The 22,210-nt window shown below is 45.1% G+C and overlaps 1 protein-coding gene across 1 annotated transcript in view; it reads left to right on the top strand.

Annotated features, from left to right (window-relative positions):
- Positions 1–8,821: 8,821 nt before the first annotated feature.
- The window catches only part of nlgn1 (neuroligin 1), a 284,078-nt gene continuing 270,689 nt past the window's right edge, over positions 8,822–22,210 (top strand). The window contains exon 1 of the mRNA XM_066647675.1: positions 8,822–8,947. The gene's annotated coding sequence lies outside the window, so the exon portion shown is untranslated. The remainder of the gene's footprint in view (positions 8,948–22,210) is intronic.

The raw sequence follows: 22,210 nt of genomic DNA, 5'->3' as shown, positions 1-22,210 counted from the left end.
CAGAGATACTGGCGCTGAGTGGCAGCAGCAGCACCTGCAGCGGATCTGTAACCCTTATCCAGTTCAGGGTCGCGGTGGGTCCAGAGCCTACCTGGGATCATTGGGCGAAATGTGGGAATACACCCTGGAGGGGGCGCCAGTCCTTCACAGGGCAACACACACTCACACATTCACTCACACCTACGGACACTTGATTTGCCAATCCACCTACCAACGTGTGTTTTTGGACTGTGGGAGGAAACCGGAGCACAATCTGACAGCTGCTGTGTTAAATAAAGTGGTAAACTTAAAATTGAGTGATACATAGAATAAAATATAGAGTGATGTTATAGAGAACATTTTTTTCATTTATCACCCTGTATTTTTGTCTCAGTCCACATGGGTTTCTCAGTCTACACAACAGTTGTCCTTCCTTTGGCAACCCACTTTATTGTTTTATGACAGGACCGTGCTCAGCTCAGAATCATTTTACAACACCTCAAGTGCTCTGTGCCTCTCTGTGAGAATACCTCACTCTCTCTGAGGGCTCTTATGACCTGTATGTGCATGATTTTAAGGAGTGTTGGTCTGAAGGGGAGGTTTGGGATCACTGCATCAGGCGAAGAACAAACAGGCCTCCAATTAGACGACCTGGCATCGAAGGCAGACTGTGCACACCTTTATATATATATTACGTATATGTAAGATATAAAAAAAAAATGCATACACATGGTTTTGCAGATTAACATTGAAACATGTTTATAGTTTTACCAAAGAGTTTCTCATGAGCTGCTGCGAGAGGAATTGCTTCACACTGTAGTATAATTATAGATGCAGCAGGTAGTGTCTCTGTCACAGCTCCAGGGACCTGCAGGTTGTGGGTTCGAGTCCCGGTCCGGGTGACTGTCTGTGAGGAGTGTGGTGTGTTCTCCCTGTGTCTGTGTGGGTTTCCTCCGGGTGACTGTCTGTGAGGAGTGTGTTGTGTTCTCCCTGTGTCTGCGTGGGTTTCCTCCGGGTGACTGTCTGTGAGGAGTGTGGTGTGTTCTCTCTGTGTCTGCGTGGGTTTCCTCCGGGTGACTGTCTGTGAGTAGTGTGGTGTGTTCTCTCTGTGTCTGTGTGGGTTTCCTCCGGGTGACTGTCTGTGAGGAGTGTGGTGTGTTCTCTCTGTGTCTGTGTGGGTTTCCTCCGGGTGACTGTCTGTGAGGAGTGTGGTGTGTTCTCTCTGTGTCTGCGTGGGTTTCCTCCGGGTGACTGTCTGTGAGGAGTGTGGTGTGTTCTCTCTGTGTCTGCGTGGGTTTCCTCCGGGTGACTGTCTGTGAGGAGTGTGGTGTGTTCTCTCAGTGTCTGCGTGGGTTTCCTCCGGGTGACTGTCTGTGAGTAGTGTTGTGTGTTCTCCCTGTGTTTGCGTGGGTTTCCTCTGGGTGACTGTCTGTGAGGAGTGTGGTGTGTTCTCCCTGTGTTTGCGTGGGTGTCCTCCGGGTTCCTCCCATGCTCCAAAAACACACGCTGGTAGGTGGATGACTCAAAAGTGTCCGTAGGAGTGAGTGTGTGAGTGAATGTGTGAGTGTGTGTTGCCCTTTGAAGGACTGGGTGTATTCCCGCCTCGCGCCCAATGATTCCAGGTAGGCTCTGGATCCACCGTGACCCTGAACTGGATGAGGGTTACAGATAATGAATGAATAATTAATATTACAATCATTTGTTTGCCCATATATAATATGTAAATACATTTTTAGGGAGCATTATTAGATTACACAGAAGGGCCAATGAGCGTATTAGCTCGTTCAGACCCTATTAAAACAGATCGTTATCACAGAATCCAGATCCTGCATTAGAAATGCTGTTCTTATTAACATGGCATGAAAGATCAATGGAGTCCAAGTCTTGCTGGAGTTATTGGATTTTTGTACATTATGCAGCGTACATGAACTGACTGGTATGAGTGGTCAATAGATTATTGAGTAAATTTAACTCTAACACAGCAGGTTAATGGCATGCTGTCTGGCACTCTGGGCTTTGCCTGGCCCAGTTCAAACCTTCAGACATGCTGATAATAAGCTCTGAGCCCTGAGAGGTGAGAACAGGAGCAGGACAGACAGTACTGGCTTTATTTTTACTGCAGAGGAATATATAGCATCTATATGTTTTTGTCATGGATTACAGCACTGTGGAACTTTTTAGTCCTTTCAGAAACATTCACCCTTTTCAGGGTCATGGTCAAGGAAGGAATTCACACTGGATGAGGAACCATCACACACTCTCATTTTACACAGACAGTCCACCTTCCAACATGTGTTTGGACTGTGGGAGGAAACCCCTGCAGACACAGGGAGAACACAGGACACTCCTCAAAAAACAGGGTCTGGAATAAAAATCGCTAAACCTCCAAAGTCAGTTGTGTGACCCAATCACAAACAGCACCACAACTAAAAAAATATAAAATAGAAATGGGATTAGTGACTACACAGGAACAGATCAAATGCAATAAAGTAGACTCCTGTTCTTTCTAAAATACTTTAAAAAATATTACATTTTGAAAATTAATAAACAGATTAACAATTTGCTTAGGTGCATGTACTGAGTTAGCCGGCGACACGGTGGAGCAGCAGGTAGTGTCTCTGTCACACAGCTCCAGGGTCCTGGAGGTTGTGGGTTCAAGTACCGCTCCAGGTGACTGTGAGGAGTGTGGTGTGTTCTCTCTGTGTCTGTGTGGGTTTCCTCCAGGTGATTGTCTGTGAGGAGTGTGGTGTGTTCTCCCTGTGTCTGTGTGGGTTTCCTCCGGGTGACTGTCTGTGAGGAGTGTGGTGTGTTCTCTCTGTGTCTGCGTGGGCTTCCTCCGGGTGACTGTCTGTGAGGAGTTGATGTGTTCTCTCTGTGTCTGCGTGGGTTTCCTCCGGGTGCTCTGGTTTCCTCCCACGCTCCAAAAACACACGTCGGTAGATGGATTGGCGACTCAAAAGTGTCCGTATGTGTGAGTGAATATGTGAGTGTGAGTTGCCCTGTGAAGGACTGGCGCCCCCTCCAGGATGTGTTCCCGCCTTGCGCCCAATGATTCTGGGTAAGCTCTGGACCCACCATTGCTTGCAGGCAATGAATGATGAATGAAGTTATGTATTCCAACTACCATTGATTCTTTGTGATTCAAAGGACAGAGAGCAAACTGTGGGTGGTAGATCTACTTGTGAAGTTACTCAGTGCTTAAGTTATATTTTGTACTTCGACTTTCTACTGCTGGAGCGCTCCAGGGCCATTGGGTCCTGGGTTGGAGCTTCATCTTGGGTCACTCCCTGTCTGTGTGGAGCTGTTCTCTCTGTGTCCGTGACCTAGCCACTGGTATTGTGCCGATTCTCTCGTTCAATCCAGTTCCAAGCCTGGGTGAAATGGGATGGTCACGTCAGGAAGGAAGTTGTGTGTGTGGATAATCAGAGAGGTTAGTGGATGGTCTGGCATGGCGACCCCTTTGTGGGAGCAGCCTAAAGTGAATTTAAACTACGTTTGCACTAGGTACTTTTGCTTTACTTGAATATGGACATAGAGTATAGTCGGTTTGCTCAGCTGTTATTTATTTATATATTTCTAAAACGGTTAATGCAAGGGTCTATGACCTAATTCTGATTATTTGTGGGGGTTTTGCGACTCCTACCCCCAACCCGACCCTCACCAGAAACACCTCTACGTCTCTGCTCATACAGTGTGTATATTCCTGCGTCGTGTTGGTTCCTGTCTCATGAAATAAAAATCAGCGAACATCTCTCAGTGCATATGCTAATGGTTACTAGTACACACTCAGCGATAGAGCTCTGATCATCTCTCACACTCGCCCGTTCCTCTTAATGAATATTTCACACTCACATAGTCTCTTCTGAGGCAGCTATATGCACTGAGCTTCATATTTCTCTCTAACTCCCTGAACAGATTTTAAACTGCTCTGCACTAGACTTGAATAAAACGGCCCACTCTGGGATTATAAATACCAATAACTGTAAAGATTCCTGTAAGAAAATACAAAATATTCACATGTAGATGATAAATGTCCGGAGCTGAAAATGAATCAGATCGTGATATTGTCGCGATATGCAAAATAGCTTATAATTGAAAGGAAAAAAATCATAACTCTGTCATTGTCTCAGGAGATTTGTCTTCGTTATGAGTCAGTCTTTATGCTGATATGTGATGTCCTGGATTTATTAGAGAGGTTTAAAAATGGCCGTCCCCATCTGCGGGAACCACTAGGTGAAGCATTCATTGATTCATTCTGTGACCTCTAAATAAATGGATACATCTCGTGTGAATTGTGTTTGTCACATCCTGTGTTTGTTTTCCTAGTTGTCTCGCCTTAGTTGTCCCGCCCTCTCGTCTGAGTCTCCTTTGTAGTCCTGCCCTCTCGTTATTGTCCCCAGGTGTTCCTTGTCAGTGATCTGTGTATATATAGTCCCTTTGTTTCAGTGTTCTCTTGTCGGTTCTTGTGTGTATAGATGTGTTTCTTTGTCTGTTGTCTTACACATTACCACCAGATCACAGTTATGTTCCTGTTCTAGATATGTTCCCCGAGTTCTTGTTTGTTTTCTTGCCTCCCTGCTCCTGTTTGTTTTCTGTTTGTTGTGTGTTTGCCTTAGTTTTGGTTTAATAAATCTTCCTTGCGTGTACATCCACCTCCTCATCCTCCTTCAACTGTGACAGTGTTTAAATGAAAATACTCTAAGAAATAATAAACCACGTTCACATATCTCCAATCTATTTCAAAATTCTTTATAATTTTGATATATAATCTCACAGATACAATATAAACTCCCAGTGTTATTTAGTGAAGAGACAAGAGTTGAATTCCAAATGTCCTCTACTCACTATTCCCTAAATTACTCACTATATAGTGCACAACTATAGGGAAGTGAATGATTTCAAGTGTCACGCCCTCGTCCTGTCATGTCTGTTTTCCCCGCCATGTGCTCTCTCTGCAGATGGGTCTGTCTGTTATTGTCCTTGTCTCCGTCCATGTTCTGCCTTTGTTCCACCTCCTTGTCCTTAACCCTCGTTATCTGTTTCAGGTGTGTCTCGTTTGTTCATGTATTTAAGTTCTCTTGTGTCGCTTCCTTTCAGCGGTCATTTGTTTTGTGTTATTCCAATTCCAAGTCGTGTTGTTCTAATTTCTAGTCAGTTTTTCCTTGTTTTCATTGCCTCATTTCATGTTGTTGTTTCAAGCCCTTTCATTTATTCAGTCGTCGTGTTTGCCCTCAAGTTCGTTTGTGTATGTTTTGTTCTTTCGTTAATAAAGTATCTGTGTTGTAGCGTGTGCGTCCGCCTCCGTCAGTCCGCCCTTCGCGTTCCCTGACATCAGGCTCTGCGTCTTGCAGGTTTGCTTGTTATGTGCATTGGCAGATTTGTTTGCATAATAATGGTAAATAAATAAAATTAAAAATAATAATAATAATAATTAACCAGGTAAAATAGGGAAAAGGATAAAAACAGTAAAACATTTTTAAACACACAAAAGGGAAAAATAAATTAAAGCAACATAGTAAAACAAGCGAAACTTTAAAATATTAAATGTGGGTAAAATAAAGAATGAGAATTCAGCTGATTATATATTTTACAATAGTTTGAGTTTGGAGCATGGTGGCACTGTAGGGAGTGTCCCTACCACACAGCTCCAGGGTCCTGGGTTGGAACCTCTCCACAGATCACTGTCTGTGAGGAGATTGGTGTGTTCTCTCCAGGTCTGTATGGGTCTCCTCTGGGTCAACCATAGTGTTCTTTTTGGTCTAAGCTTACGATTCTCTGAGAATTGAACTGTGTTTTTAAAAATGACAGATTTCTCCCAGTGCTCCCACACATCCCCGACGCTGAGGACACCCGCAGAGTTCCTGTAAGTCCAGCTGGACTCAGATAAACCTGGCACGAGTTAATTCAGCACCAGGAGAGTTCACTGAGCAACTGGCATCCTCCTCAGCACCATGTGCCCAGCAGTGAGGACCCAGGTCAGAGCCCCGGTTCTCTCAGTGAGACTATTCTACTCCTCACAACATCCACCTCTCTCTCTCTCTCTCTCTCTCTCTCTCTCTCTGTCAGGAACTTAGTGTTTTTCTCCAAATTCACTGAAGACTCCCACAGTGAAGCGTGACAAATGTGACACAGTCTTCGTGAACACTGGGGGTGGCTCTGTTTTTCTCCTGTCCTCTTTTGCTTGTTTTTCATTTGCTCTTTCTTTTCCCATGTGTTGGATTTCGTGGCCATTGAAAGTTTCCTAGTTATCACTTAGCACCGCATTCAGAAATTCTGAAAGTCACGACTAATCTATGCAAAGCCATTTTAATTTCACTGCGTTTGTGATGTCACAAACACCAATGTTTTTATATGGACTCATATCCAGCGAGAGCCCCACCGATTTTGTTAAAGACAGATTGGGGATTTCTCTTTCACTTTTAACTACTGGAATACGGTGGTCAATCAGAAGCTACACACACACACACACGCGCTACACTGACAGGTGAAGTGTGTAACTGATCAGTACCTGTCAAAAGTGGGAGAAGAAGAGCTGAACTGTTGAACTGGTTGTACCTCTGTAAGGACACTGTAAATGAAGGGCTGGATATCAATAAAGAAAATCTAAACAAACAAAAAGTATATCACCAGGACACAAATACACCATAGATAGACATGGTGTCATCCTGCTTCTCTCTCTCCCTCTGTCTCCCCCCCGTCTCTCTCTCTTTCTCTCCTCCCCTCTCTCTTCCTCCCCCCATCTCTCTCTCTCTCTCTTTCTCTCTACTCTCTCTCTTCCTCCCCCCGTCTCTCTCTCTCACTCTCTCTCTCTACTCTCTCTCTTTCTCTCTCTCTCTTCCTCCCCCCTCTCTCTCTCTCTCTCTCTCTTCTCGCCCTTCTCTCTCTCTCTCTCTCTCTCTCTCTATCTCTCTCTCTCTCTGAGGGAGCCCCCTGCCTCAAGGCTGAGCAGTTGGAGCTCTGCAGTGTGTTCAGTGCTGTCTCCTTTATTTGCAATTCTGTATAGATTTTATACAGAGAAATCACAGCTTGGACTTTTCAGAATAAGAGTCCTCCTCTGCATCTCGACAAAGAGAATAAATACACTTAATTTCTCACACTTCTGTCAAAGAGGCCGTTAGGAAGGAGTTACGTGTTTTACGTTTTATGTTTCTGAGGTTATTTATAAGAAAACACACTTGTGAAATGAAGGGAATGTCAAAGGAAAATTCATGAAAGTAGAGTTTTAAAAGATATAACAGATTTCTATTGTGAAAGATAAGCACAAACGGAACTCTCAGCACCCGTGTGAGACCTGCCAGGCCACCGTAGCTTTTCTCTGGAATTCTGCACAGATTTTAGATTCATGAAATGCCAGCTGAGACTCTTCTGAATATTCCTCAGTGGTGCTTGGCCTGGAGGGATGTCTCAGTGAAGACAGCCTTTCATTTTTACATTTCATTTATACACTTTCCATCTAAAACAATATTAGGTAAAATGTATAGATTTTTCCGGCCGTTGTGCTGAGACCATGGACAAAGAAACACACTTCCGTAAGAACAGGAAATGAAGAGGAAATCGGGGGCAGGGGCTGGGATCAGAATCAGAGAATAGCACCCCCTTGTGAACAGTTCCTAAACCTGAGTGAGTATGACAGAGTGAGAGAGTGAGAGAATGGGTGAGCGAGTGAGTATGTATAATTGAGGGACTGAGTGTGAGGACTTGTGTGAGTATGAGTGAGTGAATGTGTGAGTATGAGTGAGTGAATGACTGAATATATAATTTGAAATGTGAGTGAGGATGTATGTGTGAGGATTTATGAGTGACTGAGTGAATGAGTTCCAAGTTATGTCCTCTTACTTACTGTACTGTGATTGGCTAAAGGTATGTTGCTTTTTGTACTGTGATTGGCTGATGATGTTTTGCCTACTCTTCTGTGATTGGCTAAGGATGTTGCTTTCTGTACTTTGATTGGCTATAGATGTGTTACTTCCTGTACTGTGATTGGCTAAGGATGTTGCTTCCTGTACTGTGATTGGCTAAGGAGGTGTTGCTTCCTGTACTGTGATTGGCTAAGGATGGTGCTTCCTGTACGGTGATTGGCTAAGGATGTTGCTTCCTGTACTGTGATTGGCTAAGGAGGTGTTGCATCCTGTACTGTGATTGGCTAAGGAGGTGTTGCTTCCTGTACTGTGATTGGCTATATATGTGTTACTTCCTGTACTGTGATTGGCTAAGGATGTTGCTTCCTGTACTGTGAATGGCTGATGATGTTTTGACTGTGTGTGTGTGTGTGTGTGTGTGTGAGAGAGAGAGAGAGAGAGAGAGAGAGAGAGGCAGCCTGCACAGCATGTGTTGTGATTGTGTGATTGGCCAAGGATATTTTACCTCCTGTACTATAATTGGCCAAAGGTGTGTTGCTTCCTGTACTATGATTGGCTGAGGATGTGTTGATCCCTGCACTGTGATTGGCTACGAGTTTCTCACTCACTCCACTTGTCTGACTTCAGGTGGGGAACCCAGAAAAATCAGGACCCCAACGAGGCACCGAAACGGAAGGCAGTGAAATCTGCGTGAACCTTTCCAAACGTGATCTGCGTCACTCTCACGTGCGCTGTTCTCTGCTTTTGTTAAACAGACAGAAATCAGGAAATCAACACCGCGAGCGACGACACACGTCACGCATGACTCACTCCCCGTGCGCTCGGCAAGCGCGTGCGTGAAACTTTGGAGGGACACGGGAGCGCGGACGTCGAGCTTCTGGAGTAAGAGCGCGTGAACTCTCCGTGGCTTTGATGATCAAAAAAGCCGATCCGCTCTCCCCTTCCTCCACCCCCTCCATCTCCTCCTCGAGCCACTGCAACATCGCCGGCCGGTACCCCTCGCGCGCCCTGTGCATTTTGGGATTTTTCTTCTGAAATGAAAAGTCTCGTGCCACTCTAGGATTTAGGAGAGAAGCCTCTGGAAAGAGCGGACACGACAGACCACCGAGGTAGGTGCTGATACGTCCCTGACCCCTCTCGCGGCGCTGAGCGGATTTTTTTTATTTTTTATTTTTTTTGGCTTCGGTATAACGAGCGTGTCCCGGAGCTGTGCACGAGCCGTGGTCTTCGTCATCTGATCGCCTTAATTGGCGGCACGCGCTGGGCAATTATAACGTGGCCTCAAACTTTGCGAATCGCTTTAGTGATCGCTCCGAGGACGAGGTGCTTTTGGCTCGTGATTAAGGATATCAGCACGCGCACTTTGCCAGTGTGAGGAGCGCGTGACTTGTCTTGCTAGCCCAATGGGGACCCGGTGTCCCCATTATGCAGGATAACATGCAGAGACATCATATAAATTGTGAAGCTGTTTGCTGCGCTGTGTTTGGAGACTGAGGACAGGGTTAGGGTTGGGGTGAAGTTTAGCGCGAGCTGTTACATGGCCACGGTATTATAGATGTTTACGGAAGTCCTCACGAGTGTTTTGAGACCAGATTGTGTTGACGTTTCTGAATTTGTTTTGCTAGCTTTCTAGGGACCAGCCGCCTCCACTATGAAGGCATTGGCAACAGACAACAGTAATTCAATAACACTAATACACAAGTGTATAGAAGTCCCCATAAGTATATTGCGACCAGTTTGTGTGTGTGTGTGTGTGTTTAAAGATCAACAGGCAACAGTAATACAGAAGTTGATGGAAGTCCCAGCAAACACAGTGAGGCCAGATTGTGTGTGTGTGTGTGTGTGTGCTTGTCTTACTATCTCTGTGAGGACCGTGCATCCCCATTGTACAGGACAACGTGAAACTAATGTACTAGTGGGGGGGCTTTGACTGGTCTTTCATTGTCTTCATCCTAAACCCAGCTCTTAATTGGTCAGAAGGTTGGTCTTTTTAGGTTTTTGCTGTAGATGTTACCAGACAAAACAATCATGCAGTACTCTAGAAGCCTATGGAAGTTCACGTCCCCACAAGTATAGTAAGACAAGTGTGTGTGTGTGTGTGTGTGTGTGCTGGCTATGAGTTTGATATTCTTGGTCATGCTGAATCCCCCCAGCCCCCCAGAAAACTGGCCATTCGCAGAGAAACATTCAGCCCTCTCGCCGGGCAGCGTATGCATGTTTAAATGTCAGTGAGATATATTTAGTACAGCCCCTTTCTTTCCTCGTGGGAATCAAATCGTGCTGTGTATGCGTGTGTGTGTGTGTGTGTGTGTGTGTGTAAGTCCATCCCCTCTAGGGACTGCTTGTACACACATATCCAGTAGTTTGTAGAGTGAAATCAGCTACTTTAAGGAAGCAGGGCTCAGGTGTGCATACACAGCTTTTATCATCTCCATAGACAAGCATGGAATGCTCTGGAGCAGCTGTACATGAGCTTAAGCACATCATGCCCAATGCTGAGTAGTGGCTCAGGGCTATAAAGCCTTAGTACTGGGCTGTGGAGCTGTGGAATTGCATTCTCTGGAGTGATGGAGCTGTGGCATGAGATGTATTGGTGTTTGTGGTCCAGAACTAACCATTCAACATCAGTATCTGACCTTACTAATGCTCTGGTGGCAGTATACCATAAAATCCTTGCAGCAAGGTTCCAGGCTCCTTAGAAGTGTAGACACTGTTGCTGCTGGAATGGGGCAAACTCCCTTGATTTCAGAAGAAATGTTGGAAGAGAAGGTGTCCACAGGAGTCCAGAGGTCTGCCGCTGTCCATGGTGCTGATCCAAACGTTGCACACATTAGAGTCACTGAAGCATGGAGTATATGGACCCATCAGTTGTAGGACAAACAACACACTGGCTTTAGTAAATCAGGCCCAAAGTAGATCACAGATGCAGGCCGTGCATTTCCATCATGGCACAGGAATGAGATTCTTATTAAAATAGATTTAATCTGATTAAAAAATAAAAATGACTCCACATTTCTGTCCATAAAATATTAACACACTCCCCTGTTCAGGTCCGAACACTGGCACTCTGGAGCCCTGATCTCCTCACCGACCTCTCCAACCTTCCGTCCTGTAGATGGCAGTGTACCTCTAATATTTACGTCCCATTTCATTAGGGCCCGATAAGTCTCTGCCAGGTCCCTTGTAAGTGCAGCATCATTGCAAAGTAATAGGGTATTACTCATTTTGGCACCATGACGGCCGCAATCATGTAATTGTTCTCTCCCACAATGAACGGAGCCAAGGAGCATTTTAGGACAACCCTGATTAAATTAACGAACGCTGTATATATATATATTTTTTTCCGCAGATTGCTTACTTTCTCAGGAGGTTACCCCAATACATTTGATGGGGTGAAGTGGTTGAGGACTAGTGTGCTTCTTCACTGAGGAAAAACTCTGCTTTCTCTTCTTTCCCCCCTCAGTTTGTCGGTTTTGACTTTTATGTTGACACTGTTTTAAATTAAAAGTCCCATATCTTGAAAAACTCACACATTCTCAGTCGTTTGCACTGTAATAAAACAAAAATACATCAAAATGAGCTCTGTATGTACATTTGTAGGTCAAAGCCATCATTTAAAACCATCATTTGCATCATTTAAATACAACAGCTTCTTGGTTCATGAAGTGTTACTTTAATGACGGATGGATACAGCTCTGAAATCACTGTCCGAATGGTTCCACCAAATAACACAAGTGTGAATTGTCCACAGGTGAGTGTGTGCTGCCCTGTGATGGACCAGCGCCCTGACCAGGGTGTGTTCCTGCCTTGTGTTGTCACCTCTCTACTAAGTAGCTGATGTGTGGTCAGTATGCTGGTGTAGATTGTCCACCATCGTCCAGATGTGCTACTACCTAATGTTCCAAGGGGAAAACAACAAAGCTATTGTGGGTTTAGGGATGTATTTTCAAATATATAAGTAACCGTTCTTGTTCCAATGACTTCCCCTTTAAAATTTAAACCTGCTAATTCAGGCTGATGTTATAAGGTGTGTTTCAGCACAAAGCAGCCAGTCAGAACAGGCCTTAAAGGCACAGTAACCGCAGCCAGTTTGATACTGAGAGATACGAAGGGGTTGGGAAATGGTTGTGTCAGAGTGAGTGATGGTTGTTGTTGGTCAGTGGTAATGGTCAGGTTGATGGTATTGAGGATGGAGGGACAGGGATCAGAGGTCAGTGAAAGCATTGAGCGAGTTAATTCTTTGTTTTTCTGTGTGTGAGGTCTTGCAAATGCAGTCATCACTGTGCCCCCCCCCGCCCCCCCCCGGCCTTCCTCCCTCTTGAGGTTTCTCTGATGAAGGTGTGTGCTCAAAATAGCCTCCTCCACCAATAACTAATAAAACCTGTGTTTCCTTTTTTACTCGGGGTCATGCACCGTGTCCGATGAGTTATTCTCCCTTGAACAGCTGTGGGGCCATAATATGTTTTAGCACCAGTCCCGGGGTCAAACTCCCTGGCCACAAATGTGCTCCAGTTGTCCTGTGCTTTACAAATCAAGCAAATGGTAAAGATGCTGTAGCAGTCTGTGATGTCAGGGGGGGATTAATTACTGCCCTTACGGGTATTTACATCTCTCGAGTGAAGAGTTGTTTACATGTAGATCACACCTACAGTGTGTATGAATGACTAATGGGGTCTGAAGCACCAGTGAAGGTCAATGAGAAGACACAGATCACATTAAATGATTTTAGTCTAATGTAAATCACTTTGTACCATGCAGAAGACCAGCGTTGATTTATATAAAGGTTTAAAGGGGTGGGGGAATCATTTGTGCACGTTAATGTGTGGATCTGGAGTCCACCAACCCACACACTGTGAAACAAGAACACCCACTTTGGTTTTTGTGATCGCCGAGGTTAGATAACATGGTGAAAACAAGTCGTTCTGTTTCCGTCTTTGCTTCGGACGTGTAGTGCAGACACTTTAGAATAGCCCCGCCCCTCGTCTGAGTCTGTCCAATCACAATGCTGGACCTGTGTTTATGTGAGAGCACAAAAAAACGCAGCAAAACATACACAGCACAGCACAGAGAAATAAGAGCACTGAGTAAAAATGAGAGAACCCAGCAAAAACGGCTAAAATCCAGAGCTTCTGCTCTTTGTTCCTCACCGATGTGCACTCGGGGTCGGGGTGAACAGCAAGCGGCTCGTTATCATTTAAAGAACCAGGAGCTGAAAGTTCTGAACAGGGCTGTTTAGACAGGGGGAGAATGCTGCTGTGGGGCTTGATCTTTGTAGCATTTTGACCAAAGCAAGTCATAGATGTTTTGTTAAGACCCCAGAACACCAATCTTCTTTCCATTTTGAGAAGTATAGCTCAACACTGTGGGCTCTGATTATCATCCTGCATTAACAGTGTCCTCTTCTAGGAAGGCTTTAGAATGCTCTATGTCTCTGAACATTGCTGTGAGGCTCTGATGGCTGTCAACCTTATATAAATGAGTGAGGTCAGGTACACCACTCCATCTCATCCCAGAGGTATTAGAATAGCCTCTAGCCTCTGTGAGTCCTCACAACACTGGAAAGTGAGTCTATTATTGTTAGGGTTTGAGTTCCGCAACATGGTTTACAGGTGGCCCTGGAACAGCCTGCCATTCTGTTCATTAATGAGGACGTGCCATGCTGCTGACTGCTGTTGTGTTAGCGACATGCCCTAGGCGCTGCACGCTAATCTAAACAGCGCATCGTTTCCTAGGGAAAGGGTCACTGCATCACATTGCTACTTAACAGCAATCATGTTCTTAGCCCAGAACACAATATGTTAATTACAACACAGCTGTTTTTTTTTTCCAGCGTAGACGCACGCACATCGCTTGATTAATGAAGTGTCTCTCATTTCATTTCCACTCTCTCTGTCTCTTGACGCCACGTCTCTGGCGGCTTCTGGAAGAGGCTCAGGATGAAGCTGTTGTTCTCTGCGGTGGACCACAGCGAGACCCCGTTCCTCTGTCCCGTCTTTTCTGACAAACACAAGGCCCCTGCCGCTCCATTAGCTGAGCTGTGTCCAGTCACCAGCTCTGTTAATAATGCCTCATATTCCGCTCGCTGTCACCCTGCCCGCCCGGCACATGGTCAGGATCTCGTCTCAGCTCTCGCGCTGGTAAACAGTCTCCAAAACGGAAACAAACAACAGGGCAATAGCTGTCATTAGGCCTCGTTAGCATGCAGCATGATGCGCTCGGTTTTGGAGCGGACGCTTTGGCAGACTCCTGATGTTTTCAAGCCTGATCCAATGAGCTTTGTCCCTCACGCTGACATCACTGATGACTTGAAAGGCTTCATGGAGCTTAAAATGTGCTCCACAGACAGAAGTCATTTGAATAAGCTGTTAGCTGAGCATCTAAAATGAACATTTATGCTAACGTTTGTTATACGTTTATATACCTTACGATGGGTGAATGCAGCTACGTTAAAGGCACGCTAGGTATGGTTTGGTATATTTTATCACACTTTTATAGCACCATCTTTAGTTCAGTGTGGAGGGGGAGTTACACAGTGCAGTTTCTGTGGTACTGAGCCAAGTGTAGCAATGACAGAGGCTCACCCTTTTACAGCTCAGTGAAGCATCACAATGATTCTGAAGCTGTAATTTTAAGGTAATATCGGACTTTAAACCTGCTGAAGAAGAGCATGAAATCAAATGAGACGCTATGGAGCAGCAGCACATGAGCCTGAAGTCACATTGCGCAGTGCCAAGTGTGGGACATAGGGGTATATAATCAGCATAAGATCAGGTTGTTGTAGGGCAGTGCAACTTTATATTCTGGAGTAATGTAGCACAGTCCCATAGATTTAGGAGGAGTTGTAGTTAGGTTTGTGATCCAGAACTAGTCAGCAGATATCAGTACCTGGCCTCAATACTGTTCTCATGGCTGAAAACCTTCAAATCCCTACAGAAATGACACAAAGCTGGGATAAAGTACCTACAAACGCCTTAATTTCTGAAAACCGCCCTCTGTCTACAGGTGTTGTGTAGTGTTGTGTGTTTATGTCCACACTCTGCTCCAATTCAGATATTCACACTGAGTTTTTAACTCCCTCATTCATTCTGTGTTTGCGTACGGCACCTGGTCTGATCTGTTATTGTCCAAGGTGTAGTTTTTATTTTTAAAGGGAATGTAGCATTTTTCATCAATTCATTCATTAATAATCTGTAACCCTTATCCAGTTCAGGGTCACAGTGAGTCCAGAGTCTACTTGGCATCATTGGGCGCAAGGCAGGAATACACCCTGGAGGGGGCATCAGTCCTTCACAGGGCAACACACACTCACACCTACGGACACTTTTGAGTCTCCAATCCACCTACCAACGTGTGTTTTTGGAGCATGGGAGGAAACCGGAGCACCCGGAGGAAACCCACACAGACACATGGAGAACACACCACACTCCTCACAGACAGTCACCCGGAGGAAACCCACGCAGACACAGAGAGAACACACCACACTCCTCACAGTCACCCAGAGGAAATCCATGCAGACACAGGGAGAACACACCACACTCCTCACAGACAGTCACCCAGAGGAAACCCAAGCAGACACAGAGAGAACACACCACACTCGTCACAGACAGTCACCCGGAGGAAACCCACGCAGACACAGAGAGAACACACCACACTCCTCACAGTCACCCAGAGGAAATCCATGCAGACACAGGGAGAACACACCACACTCCTCACAGACAGTCACCCGGAGGAAACCCACGCAGACACAGGGAGAACACACCACACTCCTCACAGACAGTCACCCTGAGGACACCCATGCAGACACAAGGAGAACACACCACACTCCTCGCATTTATTTTAAATAAAGGAAATGTAACGCTGAAACTGATGAGGGTGTTGGTACAGTTGTGAGTCTCATAAAACATACAGCCGAGGACATGAGACAGTGGAGGTGAACTCTGAGAAGGTTGTGGAGGAGTTCTCTGTGGCTTTGCTGTGGGCCTGGAGGACCCCTGGTACTCAGATGGAGGAAGCTGTGGTGAAACAGGGGGCCTATTTGGTCACAGGAAGGGAAACTAAATGAAGAGTGGAGGATTTATAAGGTATGGGATGTGTAGGAGGAGGTGTACCAGGTGTAGTCTTCCGTATAACTCTATGAGACAGAAAGCCATCAAAAACAATGCAGGGAAAGAAAGCAAGGCAAACAAAGGGGTAAATAATGCTGCTCTAAGTGCAGGTCTGGCGGTAGTTCATGTTGTTTATGTGGGAGATAAACAGAGCGCTGAGGCCGTACTGGGGGTTGTAGTTTATTAGCTAGCTGGACTCTATCTGGACCGACTTCCTGTTGTTTTTGAACTTAAATGAAGGGGAAATAAAACGACTTGAGCATTGCCATTTAATAAACGCACACACTTGGTCTGAGTGCCAGATTGTTTGCAGCTGTCCAGCTCTATGAAGGGAATAGCCCTGGTGTCCAGACTTGTGCCAGTTTGTGCTGGATTTTATTGTCACTGACTTCATCTCACATCCCACATTAATGCAGCGCTTCTCGGTGGGAGTCTTGACTTGTTTGGATGATAAAGCCGACACCACCTGAAACCAACTTAACAACCAGCCTGCAAACACACACACCTGAGACGGGGCTAAAGATGATACAAAGCACAATAGCACACCCTTGTGGAGCATTGTGAGAAATAGCACCTCTTGTGGTGAAGTTGCTAACAGTGAGTGAGTGAGTTACGTGTTAGTTTCTTGAGGTGATTAGCATCTAAGACAAGGGGAAAGGCCAGGAACGATAAAAACAAAGAAAAACAACAACAACAAACAACAGAAGAACATGAGCTAAGATGACAGATTGGACGAGGAAAGTATGCAGAACATTTTAGACTTTGCAAAACAGCTTAAAAGCTGAAGTGATTGTCTAGAAACTAGTGTTTAAGCCAGGTGTTCTTCTACCCTCCTGCCTAAGTTACATAGTGCAGTTTCTGCAGTGCTGAGCCTGGAGTAGCAATGACAGAGGCTCAGTAGAGCATCACAATCATTTTAAAGCTGTAATTTCAATATATTTATGCACAAATAACTATATTTTTCTAAGAGGTAACCACTCACAGATCTCCACTGTGTGTTGTGGTGCATTGGAAAAGTCATTAAGTGTGACGTTAATATTGGGGCAGTTCTAAAGGACACAGTTCAACAGAATCACATGTGACCTGTGGTTTTATTACATCTTCATTTGTTTCTCATCTTCCCCTCCATCCATCATCCACCTGCTGATCTCAGACCTGCTCTGTGTGTTGTTAGCATTATAAATATCTTTCTAACTTTGCTTTTTAGTGGCATCGGATGTCTCCCTGTTCAGCAGACAAGCAGCCGTGGCTTTTCCCAAATAGCTGCCTTTGCTGTAATGGCACACAGTTGTTGGACATATTAGTTTGACCTGCAGATTTCGGTGTGGTTTTTGTCGTGGCATTTCGTGGAAGACAAAAATAGATGAAATTCCCCTGTTTATATGTAAATGTCACAGTAGTGCTGTTATTATTTGTGGGTGCAGGCGGGTTCACTGCACTGTGGATCTCGGAGGTAGTTTGTAAATAGCAATAGCTATAGCCCTGGGTTTCATTTCTGTATAAATCATGAGCCTTTTTCGTCTCTTGTTCATAGCAAAAGAAAGCAATGTGTACAAGACTGATGGCCTTCTTTACCAGCAGTAACAGCCACACTACACTGGAACATTGCTGTGATCGTTTCACAGCATTCAGCCTGAAGAGCATTAGTGAGGTCAAGTACTGACTCCACTTGGACTGGGTGAAGTTATTTCACTGCAGTTACACCAATGTGGTGGTGGCGATGTTAGTGTGTGTTGTACACAATACTACCACCATGTCAGTGTCACAGCAGGGCTGAGAATGACCAACCAACATAATCACACCCGCTCTGTGGTGGCCCTGGAGAGTCCTGAATATTGAAGAACAGAGCGAAAGGGACTTAAAGTATGCAGAACAACAGATAGACCACAGTTTGTAATTGTAGAACTACAGAGTGCAACTACATGGTCAGTGGAGCTGAGAGAACTGACAACAAGGAGGTCTCTAAAATCGAATGATTTACAAAATGATATGGTGAGGAGCAAAAATGAATTTGGTCCTTGTAATGTGATATATACCAGGTACACACACACACACACACACACACACACACACACACAGACCTCTCTTCTCACAATGTCTGATGAGAACTGAATAAACAAGGTCCACTCACTCCTTGGAAATCCATTGGAAAGATGTTTCGCAGAGAATCTCAGTAAAGCAGTTAGCGGATTAAACCTGAGCTCAAAATGTATCTGAGAACTAACAATGTCATCACACACTGTGCTGAGATGATTGTCAGCCACTTAGCAGAGCGCTAGACAGTGATTACCAAGGTAAAGACACAGATGTGTTATCGATCAGCAGCACCGTTGCTGACCTCACGCCTCTGTCTGCAGATGCACATACGGTTTGAACCCATGTGATTACCGACACACGCTGGAGTTCAGGAGGGTTTTCTCACTTCACCGTTTGCTGACTTCAGCCTCTGACCCAAATAATGCTGCTGACTCTTATTTTACATTTGCCTGGAAGTTTACCCTCAGCAGAAAGCATGGATATAGGAGCTCGGGGCTATTCTTGCCTATTCTAAGATGTATTTACAAATCATAATAGCATCTAGTAATTACGTGAAACTGTCTGTGTGTATTTTTCTTTTAAGCCCCAGTGTGCTTAGTTCTGCTGCACTGTAAGTGTGTAATAGTCTTCTACTGTGCTATTCCTGTTTTCGGTCAGATTTTCCTGCACTCACTGGCCATTTTATCAGCTCCACTATCCATAATGGAGCACTTTGTAGTTCTACAATTACAGCCTGTATTTCTTTCAATCTGTTCTTCAGAGAGTTCTTCTCCACAGAGCAAGTGTGATTAGGGTGGTGGATCATTCTCAGCGCTGCAGTGACACTGACGTGGTGGGAGTGGATCAGACACAGCAGTGCTGCTGGAGTTTTTAAGCCCTGTGTCCACACTCTGTCCACTCTGTGACACACTCCTCCTTCGTTGGTCCACCTTGTAGATGTAAAGTCAGAGACAGTAGCTCATCTGTCGCTGCACAGTGTGTGTCGCTCGTCCTCTAGTCTTTCATCAGTGACACAGGACGCTGTCGGCTGGATGTTTTTGGTCGGTGGACTGTTCTCAGTCCAGACACTGAGGGGTTTAAAAACTCCAGCAGCACTGCTGTGTCTGATCCACTCTACACCAGCACAACACACACTAATTCCGTGAATTCAGTTCTTAGATTTTAGGATTGGGAACTCGTGTTCTTTGAGCTGTTTTCCAAGGCGCTGTTTGGTGTGGTGCTCTGTATCTTGGATCTAACTCGGAATCATGTGCTGGAAGCGGCTGGTGAGAGAATTCTCTCTGAAGTGGAAGAAAGGCGGAGTTTCATGTATGGCCGAGGCTTTAAACTGACTGGCTGTTTTCTTGATGAACATCATAGCTCCTCAAGGTCTTTAGATCTTTGGCGGAACAAGGCCGAAAGCTTTGCAGTAAATCATAAATACATGAAGGTTCCTAAATCATTCTGATCTCTCAGAACACCAGCGAGAAGCTCTGTTGGAGATAATTATAGAGTTACACTATAATTACATGGCCAGTAATTTGTGGACACCTGCTCATCCAACACGTCTTCTGAACACCTAGTTTTCAATGTGCTTCAGTGACACCATTTGCTCTTCTGGGAGGACTTTAGACCAGACAGAGCTGTGAAGAAGTTTGCAGACATCTGCCCGCCCTGTGTGTCTTTGAAATCAAGGCATATTCATTGGTGATTTCTTCCCTGATTGGTGATTTCTCCTCACATCTTGTGCTCCTGCTGTTTGGCTGGAGCACACTAAATGGCTTTGTGGACACTATCCCTTCTGTTTAATCTAAAATCAAGGGTATTGACAGGGTGCTTGTGCCCTTTCCTGCAGTAGCAGCTTCTAATCTTCTGTGGAGAGTTTAGACCAGATGTTGGAACATTGTGGCCAGGATTTGAGGGCATTCAGCCATAGGAGCAGAATTGAGGTCAAGCACCGATGTTGGATGATTAGCCCTGGATCACAAACACCACTCAAACTCGTGTCTCCACTGCTCCAAGCCCAGCACTGAGGGATTCAAGTTTTTCTATGGATGCTGTAAAAGGTGTGTTGAGCCATTTCATAGTCCATATGGCATTCCTCCAAAGATGTATATGCCCTTGAGGTGTGTTTTCTAGCATCAGAGCACAGCAGTGTGTGCTATATACGTGCAACATATGGTGAGGTCTGAATGTGATTCGGGGCAGAAGGGTTGTGGATTGCATTCCCTGATTTATTTGCCATACGAGGGCCATGACATTGACGAGGTGACGGTTGGACCGAGGGTCCACAGAGCTCCGCAGCAGCGTGCAACCCCTCACCCTCAGCCGTCTGCGTGAGGCGAGACAATGAGAAACGTGACCTTTCTGCCTTGAACCTCTGCGTTCCAGCGTGCAGGCTGGCTTTTAAAAGCAAGCGCTGGCCACCGCAGTAGATTAAAAGCATGGCTAGAGGAGTAATGTGCCGCCATGAGCTTGTCCATGGGCCATAGATCTTTTCACGGGTCCATTGCCAAGGTTACTCATATTGACATACCGCGTCCCAGCTGGCGACAGACCACCGCCGACGTCACTGTCCACTGTCCGCTCTCTGCCTGTGCTACAGCAAAGAGCTATTCGGATACTGACCAATCCTTACAGAATGCTGTTTACGCTGATTACATTTAAGCGTGTGCCAAGGGTAACAGTGATAAATGGACGGTCCTGATTATGGGTCATTATCAGAATTCACCGGATAGGTTTTGAAAGGGTTTAACCCTTGGAAGTTGAGAGCTGGTATTTTCATTTATGCTCTGCTGTCTAATAATAATGCCATAATTAGGTATTTGATTACACAGTGAGTTAAGCAATGACTAACGTTAATGTTCCACGTACGCTACATGACCACAAGCTTGTGGCCATCTGATCCTCCGACATTTCTTCTTGAATTGATGGTATTAATAGATTGTGTCCCCCAGAAACATCTTCGGCCGTTCTGGGGAGGCTTTAGATGAGAATGTTAAATGGATGATGCTCTTTCATTCCATTAAATGTCATTTCATTGTTCCACAGTCCAGCTCTGGGGAGTTTGCGAGGTAATGTAGGTACAACCTGTGTGTCCACAATGGGTGCCCCTTGAAATCAATGGGTGCAGTCATTTGAAGTGGTAGAGATGATCAAATGAGCTACTGTCTCTAACTTTACATCTACAAGGTGGACCAACAAGGTTGTTGTGTTGAAACAGTGTGGACACATTGTTTAAAAACTTTAGCAGCACTGCTATGTCTGATCTGTTTGTAACAGTGCAACACACACCACCGTGACCTAATGTCACTGCAGCACTGAGAATAGTACCTGCTTTGTGGTTGTTCTGAGGGGGGGAAGATTTGGGTTAATGGGGGTTACCAGTTTATGCATGGCAACAAATCGACTAGAGTCTTGAACTGCAGAAATACAGTGCACCTCTGTGGTCAATGGAGCTGATGAAATGGACAATGAATGTAGAAAAAAAACCAAGGTGGATTTAATTATATGGCTGATCAGTGCACAGTGTCGATCCTCTATTCATAGCTTCAAGTCTGCACTTCTCCTGTTTGTTTCAGGGTCAAGCCGTGACTACAATGTAGCGGAAAATTTCTTTCCAGAAAATAAGACTAGACACAGCAATTACTTTCTCCACTTCTGCTCAGAAACACAGACATTGTATTGATTAAAGGTTCTTCTGAAAGAAGTGTCAGGGATCGGTGAATCAGAAAGATCGATATCAAAACACACTGATAATCAATATCCAAACAGAGTGTGTCTATGTTAGCACCAGTGATAACTACTACGCTTGAGAAATGCAAAGATTGTTAAGTAGCTCTGGGTGAAATGCAGAAGTGCACTCACATCTCTCCACAATAATGCTAAATGCTAAATGTTGACATGGGGGTGGTGGGGTGGTCTGCTAGCACACTCTGGGGAAGTGGGAATCTCTGTTGAGGAATACCCCAAACTGGAGGAACAGTGCAGCCTTGCCCTTAAGTAAGGGAGTGCACCCTGCAGAACCCGAGAGACAGCCATCAACTCTCCGCAGGTTGTATGATATCTCGGATTGCACATCATTCTCCCATCGAGTCTGTATTGTCAGAGTTCTACAGAGTCCAGGTGGTTGGATATGTGGTAGACCAGTGGTTCAGAACAGTAGCTAATGTCTCTCTTTAGCTTTAAATATCCTCTCTTTTATGACAAAATGCTTTGTTTTTACCCTTTCTGACCTAATATAACTAAATG

This window comes from Hoplias malabaricus, chromosome 16 (genome assembly GCF_029633855.1).
Source record: "Hoplias malabaricus isolate fHopMal1 chromosome 16, fHopMal1.hap1, whole genome shotgun sequence".
Taxonomy (NCBI): Eukaryota; Metazoa; Chordata; class Actinopteri; order Characiformes; family Erythrinidae; genus Hoplias; species Hoplias malabaricus.
Note: the sequence above shows the minus strand (reverse complement) of the source record. Positions and strands in the feature narration are given on the sequence as shown.